This window comes from Procambarus clarkii, chromosome 43 (genome assembly GCF_040958095.1).
Source record: "Procambarus clarkii isolate CNS0578487 chromosome 43, FALCON_Pclarkii_2.0, whole genome shotgun sequence".
Taxonomy (NCBI): Eukaryota; Metazoa; Arthropoda; class Malacostraca; order Decapoda; family Cambaridae; genus Procambarus; species Procambarus clarkii.
Genome location: NC_091192.1, coordinates 29,416,891 through 29,426,768, shown reverse-complemented (window position 1 = coordinate 29,426,768; position 9,878 = coordinate 29,416,891).

Here is a 9,878-nt window from a genome sequence, read left to right as displayed (position 1 = left end):
CATCAGACTAGACACGTGGGTTCCATCAGACTAGACACGTGGGTTCCATCAGACTAGACACGTGGGTTCCATCAGACTAGACACGTGGGTTCCATCAGGCTAGACACGTGGGTTCCATCAGGCTAGACACGTGGGTTCCATCAGGCTAGACACATGGGTTCCATCAGGCTAGACACGTGGGTTCCCTCAGGCTAGACACGTGGGTTCCATCAGGCTAGACACGGGGGTTCCATCAGGCTAGACACGGGGGTTCCATCAGGCTAGACACGTGGGTTCCATCTGGCTAGACACGTGGGTTCCATCAGGCTAGACACGTGGGTTCCATCAGGCTAGACACATGGGTTCCAACAGGCTAGACACGTGGGTTCCATCAGGCTAGACACGGGGGTTCCATCAGGCTAGACACGTGGGTTCCATCAGGCTAGACACGTGGGTTCCATCAGGCTAGACACGTGGGTTCCATCAGGCTAGACACGTGGGTTCCATCAGGCTAGACACGTGGGTTCCATCATTTGGCGATGGAAATAAAGTTATTGCTGATAGATAATCGCGTTTTCTGTTTTACATACTCTTGCTATTCCATTATTCTTTAGTATACTCTTGCTCTTTCACTCTTGCCTTCCACACCTGCCCTCCACACCTGCCCGCCACACCTGCCCGCCACACCTGCCCTCCACACCTGCCCGCCACACCTGCCCGCCACACCTGCCCTCCACACCTGCCCTCCACACCTGCCCTCCACACCTGCCCGCCACACCTGCCCGCCACACCTGCCCGCCACACCTGCCCTCCACACCTGTCCTCCACACCTGCCCTCCACACCTGCCCTCCACACCTGTCCCCAATACAGCCATGGACCCGGTTCGTGCTAGTGGTCGCTGGGCGCGGCATCCGCTATATTAGCCAGCGTCGTTAGAGCGGCCACATTTGCACTCTATTTAAGCCCTCATAAATACAAGTTTGGTGCTCTATACTCCCAGCGGGCTGAGGCTCTCTGTCCTAGCAGGTCCTAGCAGCTCTTAGCTCTTAGACCCCGCCTTTCTAACCAATCGACGGGCTCACCATAGCCCGTGCTACTTTGAACTTTTTGTTCCAGGTAGCGAATTTTAAACAACAACTAACCAATCTATTTTTCCTCTATTATGTCTAGTACATATATTTCTGTCTAACACACACACACACATGTTGATTGACGGTTGAGAGGCGGGACCAAAGAGCCAGAGCTCAACCCCAGCAAGTACAATTAGGTGAGTACATCCCCGGGAAGCAGCCCGTAGCAGCTGTCTAACTCCCAGGTACCTGTTTACTGGTAGATGAACAGGGGGGCATCAGGGTGAAAGAAACCCTGCTCATTTGTTTCCGCCTCCGTCGGGGATCGAACCCGGTCCATTAGGACTACGACCCCCGAGCGCTATCCACTCAGTCGCGAGGCCTCCCCTCCCTCCCTATGTGTGTGTGTGTGTGTGTGTGTGTGTGTGTGTGTGTGTGTGTGTGTGTGTGTGTGTGTGTGTGTGTATGTGTGTGTGTGTGTGTGTGTGTGTGTGTGTGTGTGTGTGTGTGTGTGTGTGTGTGTGTGTATGTGTGTACTCACCTATTTGTGCCTGCAGAATCGGGCTCTGGCTCTTGGGCCCCGAAAATGCTGGCATCTTTTATTTATGCTGTTTTTTTATTCTAGTATTAATATTTGTTATTCTTACCTAATGGTGTAGTTCAGGTGTGGGAAAAAAACACCGTTCCTCGGACCACAGCTGAATGGTGAATAAATATGGATAAATATGCTAATATTGGTGAATAAAATATTCTAAAATTACGTGTTTGTGTGGGTGTATGATTCATTGAGCCCTTCTGTATGATCTTTGTATGATTCATTGAGCCCTTGTGTATGATCTTTGTATGATTCATTGAGCCCTTGTGTATGATCTTTGTATGATTCATTGAGCCCTTGTGTATGATCTCTGTATGATTCATTGAGCCCTTGTGTATGATCTTTGTATGATTCATTGAGCCCTTGTGTATGATCTTTGTATGATTCATTGAGCCCTTGTGTATGATCTCTGTATGATTCATTGAGCCCTTGCGTATGATCTCTGCATGATTCATTGACCCCCCCCCCCTTTGCGTATGATCTCTCTAGATGAATCAATACCGACCTCAGACATGCTTAAGAAACACTCAGACTTACCCATGTCTAAGAAGCACCGGACCAATAAGGTTGTGATGGTTGGGGTCGTGCGGCCCGCTACAAGCAACAGCCAAGTTGGTCTAACTGGGGAGGGGGGGCTTGGGGGAGGGGGGGCAGGGGGGATGGGGGGGGTTATACGTGGATCCATATCCTGAAATGGATGTTAGATACCATCCATCTTTACTGGCTGTTGGATGGATTGACTCGCACAAATCGCCTCGTTCCGTGTTTCGTCCTAATTGTTTGGTCAAATCAAGATGATTAATTGTCAGAATGGGGATCAATTTGATCATTAAGAATCATCCTGTCCGCTCTTATCGTCGCATTTTTAACGGAATCGACACAGTCCGTTAAAAATTCGGATGCGTTAGTGAAGAGTGAAAGCGCTGCAATATTGACGTTGTCTGCCCATCGGCCTTCGATAGGTTAGGTGGGTTGATTGGGTTGGTGCGTGTCTGGTTAGGTTAAACAGTTGTATTTTGTACGGAGTCGATCGGTTACGTTAAACCTTCTTGCGTTAGTAGAAATTAAAGGAACGTAATGTCGACGTAGGAGCTGGCTTCTGATCTTTACTAGTAAGAACTACGAGGGCTGAAGAGTAGGGAGGGAGGGGGGGGGCTACGAGGGCTGAAGAGGGGCGGCTAACAAGGTAGTTATTACCATAAACAACCTCGTATAGGGCTACAAAGTTCATAAACTAATAAATAAAGGTAAACAAAGCCCCCTCATGATCAAGAAAAGATGTTTTGGTCTCGTAAACCTTTGATGAATCCAAAGTCTAAATAAAAATATATTCATCATTCTGTAAGGCAAGACTTGCAGGGGGGGGGGGAGGGGGCTTAAGACTGATTAAGACTGCAGCGAAGATATCGTGTGAATGGATCAACCAAAACCCCCTAACCTCAATGCTGATTGATTAACCCCCATCCACTGATTACAAGTGAGATTAATTGAGGCATGAAAGCCATATAGTAGATAGGATCCCATCAGATTAAGAAGGGGAAGTCAAACATGTTGTGATCGTAAATTCGATACAGGGAGCGGGGGAGGTCCTATACAGGTACGAAGACTTGATTAAATGCGCTAATTGGATAGGTCCCGTCAAATGCTAATGGGATGGGAAAAGTGCCAAGCCATTACGACTGTATGAAGCACTTGGAAGGGTTCAGGATAAGGATTTGGGACGGGACGAGGGACGGGGGGGGGGACTTCGAGCCGGTCAGGCAACGAATCATTGACTGCACGTTGCATAGAAAAAAGCTCCAACGCTTCCACTTTGCCTCATCGGTAGTGTGATATAGATGTTGTGTGATCTTGCTGTGTCCTCTTTCCAAGGCTTGCCTCCTTTCTTGTGATGTGGGCATGATCCACACACACAGCAGTATACTCTCGCCCACACACACAGCAGTATACTCTCGCCCACACACACAGCAGTATACCCACGCCCACACACACAGCAGTATACCCACGCCCACACACACAGCAGTATACCCACGCCCACACACACAGCAGTCTACCCACGCCCACATACACAGCAGTATACTCTCGCCCACACACACAGCAGTATACTCTCGCCCACACACACAGCAGTATACTCTCGCCCACACACACAGCAGTATACCCACGCCCACACACACAGCAGTATACCCACGCCCACACACACAGCAGTATACCCACGCCCACACACACAGCAGTCTACCCACGCCCACACACACAGCAGTATACTCTCGCCCACACACACAGCAGTATACCCACGCCCACACACACAGCAGTATACCCACGCCCACACACACAGCAGTATACCCACGCCCACACACACAGCAGTATACCCACGCCCACACACACACAGCAGTATACCCACGCCCACACACACACAGCAGTATACCCACGCTCACACACACACAGCAGTATACCCACGCCCACACACACAGCAGTATACCTACGCCCACACACACATCAGTATACCCACGCCCACACACACAGCAGTATACCCACGCCCACACACACACAACAGTATACCCACGCCCACACACAGCAGTATATCCACGCCCACACACACAGCAGTCTACCCACGCCCACACACACAGCAGTATATCCACGCCCACACACACAGCAGACAGCCCACGCCCACACACAGCAGTCTACCCACGCCCACACACAGCAGTCTACCCACGCCCACACACACAGCAGTCTACCCACGCCCACACACACAGCAGTCTACCCACGCCCACACACACAACAGTATATCCACGCCCACACACACAGCAGACAGCCCACGCCCACACACAGCAGTCTTCCCACGCCCACACACACACACAGCAGTATACCCACGCCCACACACACAGCAGTATACCCACGCCCACACACACAGCAGTATACCCACGCCCACACACACACAGCAGTATACCCACGCCCACACACACAGCAGACAGCCCACGCCCACACACACAGCAGACAGCACACGCCCACACACACAGCAGTATACCCACGCCCACACACACAGCAGACATCCCACGCCCACACACACAGCAGACAGCCCACGCCCACACACACAGCAGTATACCCACGCCCACACACACAGCAGACAGCCCACGCCCACACACACAGCAGACAGCCCACGCCTACACACACAGCAGTATACCCACGCCCACACACACAGCAGACAGCCCACGCCCACACACACAGCAGACAGCCCACGCCCACACACACAGCAGACAGCCCACGCCCACACACACAGCAGACAGCCCACGCCTACACACACAGCAGTATACCCACGCCCACACACACAGCAGACAGCCCACGCCCACACACACAGCAGACAGCCCACGCCCACACACACAGCAGACAGCCCACGCCCACACACACAGCAGTATACCCACGCCCACACACACAGCAGACAGCCCACGCCCACACACACAGCAGACAGCCCACGCCCACACACACAGCAGACAGCCCACGCCTACACACACAGCAGTATACCCACGCCCACACACACAGCAGACAGCCCACGCCCACACACACATCAGACGGCCCACGCCCACACGCACAGCAGACAGCCCACGCCCACACACACAGCAGTATACCCACGCCCACACACACAGCAGACAGCCCACGTCCACACACACATCAGACGGCCCACGCCCACACACACAGCAGACAGCCCACGCCCACACACACAGCAGACAGCCCACGCCTACACACACAGCAGTATACCCACGCCCACACACACAGCAGACAGCCCACGCCCACACACACAGCAGACAGCCCACGCCCACACACACAGCAGACAGCCCACGCCTACACACACACACAGCAGTATACTCACGCCCACACACACAGCAGACAGCCCACGCCCACACACACAGCAGACAGCCCACGCCTACACACACAGCAGTATACCCACGCCCACACACACAGCAGACAGCCCACGCCCACACACACATCAGACGGCCCACGCCCACACACATCATTCATCTCCGCTTCCCACAGCCCTGCGATGACCCGATGACATTCATATGGAGAAAAAGCGGAACCTTGGCGAAGAGCAGCCAGCGTCGCTCACATGAACAGGTTATTTTGAGCAGAATGGGCAAGAACCAACGGGTGAATTACATCCGGTCCTGTGGCACGACTGGACCTCCGGCTCCACACCCACCCTATCCGGCTGGAAACCCACCATATCCGGCTGCAAACCCACGCCATCAGGGGTCAGAAGGAAGGACTAACACGGGGCCGGATGCCACAACACACCCCAGGAGAGAGGTACTGAGATCCCACTGAAAAAAACTGGGTGTGTGCTGGCTCTGCTCCCATACATTTCACGCACCGACGGGCGGGCTGGCGCGGGCGGGCTTCCTTAGGCGGGCTGGCGCGGGCGGACTTCCTTAGGCGGGCTGGCCCGGGCGGGCTTCCTTAGGCGGGCTGGATAAGGCTGTCAAAGGGTAACGGGTGGGGGGAGATTAGAACAATGGGATTTGTGGTCTAGTTGGCTATGATGGGTGGCTGAGTGTATGTTGCGACCTATATATAAGCCTCCTCTCACCTAATACGTCCCCCCTTGTCAATTCGTAATCGATTAATACGTTAAAAAGTGCGACGTATTAGCCAAAATTCAAGCACCGTAATATTGAGGTTTTCTATATATACATCGGCCTCGATCGGTTAGGTGGGTTGCTTGGGTTAGTGCGTTTCTGGTTAGGCAAAACAGTTGCATTTTTGACGCAGTGGCAGATCGAGAGACCGGGCCGGTATTGTCATCAGTTCATGTGCTGTAAAGTAAGGTAATTATCAGGAAAAAACATTAGGCCAAAATGACTATTTATCAAAGGTATTCTTCTTCTTATTATTATTATAATTTTTTGTTTTTATTAGTGTAATTAACATGAATATTTTAAGATGATTAATTTACATAGCTTATACGTTTTGTTTTTGTTTCTTTGGATAATTACTCTTAACGTTTTGCGAGTGAGTAATAGCTATTATGGAGCTGCTGTTGGCACGAGTAATTGTTGGTGTGTTGTGGTGGTGGGGGGTGGTGGGGGGGTGGGGATTGGGGGGTTGGGGGGGGGGGGGGTGTGGTGGTGGTGTGGTGGTACTGGTTGTGGGGGGGTGGTGGTGGTGGTGTTGTGTGATGTTATGGGTGAAGTCCTTGACACCCTCCACCAGGGTGTCGACCACTATATATATATATATATATATATATATATATATATATATATATATATATATATATATATATATATATATATATATATATATATAATATAAAACAATGATTTATTTATATGCCTTCTGTCCATCCACTTGAAGCGGTTGGTAGAGCGACGGCCTCGCTGCTGACAAGTCGGCGTTCGATCCCCGACTCTCCAAGCGTTTAAACACCGTTCCATCCCTCCGTCCGCCCATCCCAGTTCCTATCCTGCTCTCTTATCCCTTCTAAGTGTTATATACACTCCTACTAACAGTGCATTCTCCTGATGGTTACCGTCCATTCTATCCTTTATTGGCAGGGATAGGGATCCGTTGGACTACGGTGTAAGGGGTGTAAACTGGTGGCACTTGGGTGGTGTCCTTAGGGACTCCAGTCACCATCGAAGCCAAATGAGGAATGAATGAATGTTTTATCAGGGGGAAAGCGCCAAGCCATTACGACTATATAGCACTTGGAAGGGTCAGGATAAGGATTTGGGATGGGACGGAGGGAAGGAATGGCGCCCAACTACTTGGACGGTCGGGGATTGAACGCCGACCTGCATGAAGCGAGACCGTCGCTCTACCGTCCTGCCCAAGTGGTTGGAGCCAAATGAGGATTAGTTGAGTATTAATAAGTGGTAGCTTCCATGGGCATACTCCAACCACTTCGGCTGGACCGTAGAGCGACGGTCTCGCTTCATGCAGGTCGGTGTTCAATCCCCAGACCGTCCAAGTGACACCATTCCTTCCCCCCCCCCAATCCTCCGTCCCATCCCAAATCCTTATCCTGACCTCTTCCCAGTGCTATATAGTCCTAATGGCTTGGCGCTTTCTCCCGATATTTCCCTTCCCTAGACGTATCGACGCGGCTCTCCCTTCTCCTGGGGTTCTAGCAGACTCGAACCCCTGAACCCTACGTGTGTGTGAGGGTCCGTGAGCGTGTTTTTGTATGGATGTGAGTTTTTGTTTCTAAGCTGCGTTTGTCCGGCCTGGCTTGGTGTGGCCCAAGCCAGGCTCGGAGGTTTGCTGTTGTTGTTATAGATTCAGCTACTGGGAACAAGTTCCAAGTAGCACGGGCTATGGTGAGCCCGTAACTTACCTGGCACAAGAGCGGGGCAAGTAGCACGGGCTATGGTGAGTCCGTAGTGGACTTACCTGGCACAGGAGCGGGGCAAGTAGCACGGGCTATGGTGAGTCCGTAGTGGACTTACCTGGCACAAGAGCGGGGCAAGTAGCACAGGCTATGGTGATCCCGTAATGGTCTTACCTGGCACAGGAGCGGGGCAAGTAGCACGGGCTATGGTGATCTCGTAGTGGACTTCCCTGGCACAGGAGCGGTGGGACTCATAGATCCAGGAGTGGTTATATATAGTGGAGCGACCTTGCACGTAGAGCCTTGCTGGCTCACACCCCGCCCCCCCCCCACACACACACACACCTCCATCTTACTTACTGGCGATAAATCTTTATTAATAGTTTAATAATAGGGGCAAATATCGGCTCAAGGGGGGGAGGGGGAGGGAGGGGGGGAGGGAGGGGGGGAGGGAGGGGGGGAGGGAGGGGGGGAGTACCTGACGACGTCGCGGGAGACGCACAGCCTCCAGATCTCCCAAGATACGCGGGCACCCTCAAGTATATTATCTGAGCAACCTCAGAAGTACAGATTAAGGGGTTCGTGGCTTTAATGGAAGTGTGAGCATGATGCTTGTTGATTAATTATACCCCCCCCCCCCTCGCCTACAACCCCCCCCCCCCCTACCCCCCCGCCGCCCCCTTAGTCAACACACACACACACACACTCCTGGCGTCGCAATTAACCCCCTTGAAGCTAACGAGCCAACGGTGATCTAATGGATCTTAGCTGAGTTACGGTATTGGCGCGCTGCGATCCTGATCGATTGATCAGTTTAAACAAGGTGATCCATTATCCGGCGCGCGGCTTGTGAGGGTAATTAGTGGCCTGTCTGGATCAGTGTACACCACCCACCGCTCGCTGGGGCTGGGAGTAACAGCTCTCTGATTTTATATATAATGGATCGCCTACTATGAAACCAAAGGTGGGATTTACCTGTAAGTGGTGCGCGTATATCTTCTTCTTCAGTCGTTTGATCGCTCGCTAAAAGTCGTCAGGTTTATCGGTCGTATGTGGGGGGGAGGGGGGGGGAGAGGGTTGCACGTGATGTAATGGTTTGGGTGGTGGTGTAGGGTTTGGGGTGAAGGATTTTTGTGTGTGTGTGTGTGTGTGTGTGTGTGTGTGTGTGTGTGTAGGTGTGTGTGTGTGTGTGTGTGTGTGTGTGTGTGTGTGTGTGTGTGTGTGTGTCTGTGTGTGTGTGTGTGTGTGTGTGTGTGTGTGTAGATGTGTCTGTGTGTGTGTGTGTGTGTGTGTGTGTGTGTGTGTGTGTGTGTGTGTGTAGATGTGTCTGTGTGTGTGTGTGTGTGTGTGTAGATGTGTCTGTGTGTGTGTGTGCGTGTGTGTGCGTGTGTGCGTGCGTGCATGTAGTAAAGCTTTACCTTCATCACAACGATAAAATAAACACAGCTATTATTTATTTTTTATTTTTATTTGCAAGGTCTCAAGCAGTTTCTTATCTTGAATACAGCTCAGTGATGCACCATCATTGCTTGACTTAGTCCTGTGAGGCTGACGCTATGTTGCATGTGCAATGATAGTGATGATCTGGGTCTTGTCTTGCCGGGAACACTCTGTGAAGAGTGTTACTGGCAGGGGCATAGGGTGAACGCTGGGTCTCTCTCTGGGTAAGTATCAGTTGGTTACTCTCTGTGAAGTCTGTATGGTCTGGTGTTGAGTCAGGTTAGGTTGGATTGGGTTGGATTGGGTTAGGTAGGATTAGATGTAGTCCTCAACATAGTCCAGAACTAAAATATACTCCCAGTTCTCTACGATCAGCTATACACACTTGGGCTGAGTGGCAGGAGGGACCCATGCCCATTCTGTGGGTGATAATGGACACCATACCCATCCTGTGGGCGGTAGTGGACCCCA